This window comes from Tasmannia lanceolata, unplaced genomic scaffold, assembly GCF_043159265.1.
Source record: "Tasmannia lanceolata isolate RefF3 unplaced genomic scaffold, GAP_Taslan_0.1 ptg000044l, whole genome shotgun sequence".
Taxonomy (NCBI): Eukaryota; Viridiplantae; Streptophyta; class Magnoliopsida; order Canellales; family Winteraceae; genus Tasmannia; species Tasmannia lanceolata.
The window spans coordinates 25,444,412-25,449,805 of NW_027518721.1; positions in this window are offsets into that span (position 1 = coordinate 25,444,412).

Sequence of the window (5,394 nt, forward strand, 5' to 3'; positions counted from 1 at the left end):
GAGAGGGTCTTATAGGGAGTTTTCGTTGTTTATTTAATTTGTGTGGAATCTTATGAGATATGACTCATTTTTAAGACGTTACAGTGGGTTCAGAGAGGAGGGTAAATTCAAAGGATTAAAAAGGGATGAGAAGAAGGTCTCTCATAATGAGATTAGTGTTTTATGATGACATTATTTAGAAAGCGGGGGATGCATTAAGAAAGATATGCATGGATGCTGCTTATAAATAGAAAAGCCAGCTTGGGTTAGAGCACAATCAGCTCTGGAAATTTTCCATTAATACTTACTATAAATAGGAAAGAGAGATATGAACGAATATAAACCATATTTAATGTATGTGAAGAGAATGAATGGATACCAACATTCACTAACACAAGGAAGAGAAGAAACAGGAATTTGCCCATAAAAAAGTACAGAAACTGGAATTTGATGTGGCTTTCTATGTAGACTCTATTTGAAAATTTTTGAATCCTCTATGGACCCTCTCCCCTTCTTGCAGTTTTGTCACTGAAGGTGGAACAGATAGGCTAGTTAGTTGGTTGATGATCTTGATAATCTGAGGTCTGTAGCTGATGCATGTGCTTCCATCTAGATTGCTCAAATCGACGGCCCATAGTAACATACACTTAATCAGACTGTCTGGGACCCTCAAATTAACAATCTTGAAATTTAGATTGTTAATCAAGGTCATACCAATAATTGAAGAATACCTTCCGAACGCCGATCATCTTAGATCAACCAAAGATCAGAGGCCGCCTTAGTATCACCATTCTCGTCTCAAATAAGGCCCCTGATACCGGTTGGGCCTGGTTGCCCAAACTAGACCCGTCAAAATTTAGTTTCACCTTACCAGGTTCAAGAGGACTCCATCTGTGGGGCTACCACTACCTCTTGATTTACATTGTGGCCCATCAAATTGATGGTTTGAATCATCCTATGGTGTGAGTCATACAGTCAATTTTTTGGTGTACGGATTTCGGACAAAATTTTAGGATTTCTGCCGAAATCTCGGTTTCGACCGAAATTGGTGCCGAAACCGAAATTTAAGGTCCATCCAAGATCTATCAATCCTATCCAAAAACAAACATAAAACAAGTATAAAAAAACTCCAAAATATAAAACTCCAATAAGCAAAAAAAAAGAAAAAAAAGGCGTACAGGAACATAACAAGAACACACAAAGATTAAAGAGAGACCTAGTGACTGCTATGAGAGAGGACAATCATCAGTGGCAGGCCAAGGTTACTTACCAATTTTGACACGCAAGACGACCAAAATGGCATATTTAACTCAAACAAAATTCTTTGGGCATCCTCTTGTCTGAACGGCATAATTAACTCAAACAAGCCCGAGGCTAAAGCGCTATTAATGAGAATTAGATTTTTAAAAAAGGGAGTTGGGAGCAAGGAAATTCAGAAAATGGTATGAGATGGGTTGCAAGGAATAATGTTGGTCCCTGGACATTAGCTCGCTTTGTTAGTGAGATTGTTGATATTGTTAGAGGCATGGGTGTTTGCTTTTTCATGGCCCTAGGATAGCTATCAACATGGTGGGTGGCCATGAGAAATGAGGAGCAACTAGAGTAAGTTCTGCCTCATTGTATCATTTCATTCCTTTAATAAATTTCTACATTGTATTTAAAATGAAAAATATGAAAAAAAAAACCGTGAGATGAATTTTGGTGTTTGAGGTTGCCTACGTCTATAATTTGGAAGTCATAAATTATTAGGAAAGTCTTCTAGGGTCCTGTTTAAGGAATGATATTAGCCTATGATGGATGGTGGAGATCCAAAGCAGGTCAGGGTTAATTTAGGAATATTGAGAAGTCTTACTAATTTGTTTGGCATTCAAGAATTCTATTGAACACCAGAGTATGCCCTCGTGGCTTAGTAATAAGTACAGCTGGCCAATTTGTCTGAAGTGGCTGAGGTAACCAACGCACCAATTGCACCTCCTAGAAGAGAATTGAGCTTTTGCTCTGGGAATTTGATCGATTTGAATCAATTATTTCCCATTCCTCTTTAGATCTTCGCCTCTTTTTCTATTCTTTGCAGACCCTAATTTATATTGTTTGGTTTGAGTCATATTAACCTTGGTATGCCACTTATGGTTGTCCTTGAGTAAAGAGTAGCCATGTTTGTAGCCAAGTATAATTTGGTCAGCATTTCAAATGTCACTAATGTGAAAACCCAATCCATAGGAACACGCAAAGGAACAACGTATAAAATCATAAAATCCTCCTTATCATGGACAACCCCAGCCATTCACCATTTTAGTTAAGCACAAATTCACACGCACAAATAAAAAATTGAACTGATGTAATAAAGACACCTTAAAAGGAGGAGAAGGGGAGAAGAAAAATCTTATCTTATCTCCCTCGAGACAACCCTCTAAAGAGAGAGGTGAGGCAACAACAGAGGAGGCCGAGAGCTTGGTCCCACTCTCCCTGTTCATCCCCTCCGACCCATCCACCCACATGCTAAAAGAAGAACCTGCACCTTGGCCTTGGTAAACCTGATCAAACTTCCGCCTTTTCTTGCTGTTCTTTATATTGTTGGTCCAGAATCTGACTTGGGTGTTGAAGTAGTCATCCGAGACCCACCTCAGACCCCCCTGACCCCTCTGTTTATGATTGCAGACCCCCCAGAGGCTCTCTACCCGCCGCGCGATCGCAGACCCGGATTCCGACGCCATCACTCCCACAGACCCTTGGATCTCCCACACACTCTCTACTATAAGAAAATCAGCCCTTTAGGTCGGAATAACTCATTTTGGGTCCGACTAACTCTTTCTGGGTCCGACTAACACATTCTTGGTCAGACTAACTCATTCTTGGTCCGACTAACTCATTTTGGGTCCGACTAACTCAATTTGGGTCTGAATAACTCATTTTGGGTCCGAATAACTCATTGTGGGTTCGAACAACTCACTTCGGGTCCGAATAAGTCATTCTGGGTTCAACTAACTCATTCTAGGTCCGAATAACTCATTCTGGGTCCGAATAATTCGTTCTTGGTCCGAGTAACTGATTTTAGGTCCGAATTAACTCATTTTGGGTCCGACTAACTCATTCTAGATCTAAATAACTCATTTTGGGTCCAAATAATTCATTCTGGGTCCGACTAACTCATTCTGGGTCTGACTAGGTCGTTTTAGGTCAGACTAACTCGTTCTGGTTCCGAATAAGTTATTCTGGGTCCAAAGAAATAATTCTGAGACAGACTAACTCGTTTTGGGTCCGAATAATTCATTCTGGGACCGAATAACTCATTCTGGGTTTGAATAACTCATTCTAGGTTCGAATAACGCATTGTCGGTCCAAATAACTCAATTTGGGTCCGAACAACTCAGTTTGGGCCCGACTAACTCATTCTGGGTCCGACTAACTCATTGTGGGGCCAAATAACTCGTGGGTCTGAATAACCCATTCTGAGTCCAGCTAACTCATTCAGGGTCCGAATAACTCATTCAAGGTCCGAATAACTCATTCTGGGTCCGACTAACTCATTTTGGGTTCGAATAACTCATTGTAGGTCCGAATAACTCATTCTAGGTCCGAATAACTCAATCTGGGTCCGACTAACCCATTCTGGGTCCGAACAACTCATTTTGGGCCCGACTAACTCATTCTGGGTCCGACTAACTCATTGTGGGGCCGAATAACTCATTGCAGGTCTGAATAACCCGTTCTGAGTCCGACTAACTCATTCAGAGTCTGAATAACTCATTCAGGGTCCGAATAACTCATTCTAGGTTCGACTAGCTCATTCTGGGTTCGACTAACTCATTCTGGGTCTGAATAAGTCATTTTGGGTTCGAATAATTCATTCTGGGTTCGACAAACTCTTTCTACCTCCGACATACTCATTCTTGGTCCGAATAACTCATTCTGGATCCGAATAATTCATTCTGGGTCCGAATAACGCATTCTGGGTCTGAATAACTCATTGTGGGTCTGAATAACTCATTTTGGGTCCGACTAACTTATTCTGGGTTTCGAGCATCTCATTTTGGGCCCGACTAACTCATTCTAGGTCCGACTAACTCATTCTTAGTTTGAACAACTAATTTTGGGTCCGACTAACTCATTCTCGGTCCGACTAACTCATTCTCGGTCCGACTAACTCATTGTGCGTTTGACTAACTCATTTTGGGTCCGAATAACTCATTGTGGGTCCGAATAACTCATTCCGGGTCCGACTAACCATTTCCATGTCCGAATAACTCATCTTGGGTCCCAATAACTCATTGTGGGTCCGAGTAACTCATTCTCGGTCCGAGTAAGTCATTTATGGGTCCGAATAACTCATTGTGGGTCCGAATAACTCATTCTGGCTCCGAATAATTAATTATAGGTTCGACTAACTCATTCTGGGTCCGAATAATTCATTTTTGGTCCGACTAACTGATTTTTGGTCTGAATTAACTCATTTTGGGTCCGTCTAACTCATTATAGGTCTTAATAACTCATTTTGGGTCCGAATAACTCATTCTGGGTCTGACTAACTCATTCTGGGTCTTACTAGCTCATTTTAGGTCAGACTAACTCATTCTTGTTCCGAATAACTCATTATGGGTCCGAATAACTCATTCTTGGTCCGAGTAACTCATTCTAGGTCCGAATTAACTCATTTTAGGTCCGACTAACTTATTCTAGGTCCAGCTAAATCTTTCTAGGTCCGACTAACTCTTTCTAGGTCCGAATAACTCATTCTGGGTCCAAATAACTCATTCTCGGTCCGAATAATTCATTCTCGGTCCGACTAATTCATTCAGGGTTTGAATAACTCAATCTGGGACCGACTAACTCATCCTGGGTCCGAATTACTGATTCACGGACTGACTAACTCATTCTGGGTTTGACTAAATAATTCTGGGTCCTGCTAACTCATTGTGGGTCCGAATAACTCATTCTGTGTCGAAATAAGTCATTTTGGGTCCGAATAATTCATTCTGGGTCCGACTAACTCCTTTTAGGTCCGAATAACTCATTGTGGGTCTGAATAACTCTTTCCGGGTCAGTCTAACTCCTTGTGGGTCCGACTAACTCATTCTAGGTCCGAATAACCCAGTCTGGGTCCGAATAACTCATTCTGGGTCCGAGTAACTCATTCTCTGTCCGAATAACTCATTGTGGGTCTCAATAACTCATTATGGGTTCGAATAACTTATTTCGGGTCCGACTAACTCATTCTGTTTTCGAATAACCATTTCTGGGTCATTGAAAGGAGCTCTTGATTACATTTACAGCCATCATCGAGTCTGATTCAATTCACAATTTCCCATCTGGATTGATCTTTGCAGCGAGAAGGATACCTTTGTGAATGGCTTCCAATTACAGTTCATGAATTTCTTCTGGCGATTATTGATGGAAAAGAGTGCTAGAATTTTGCCG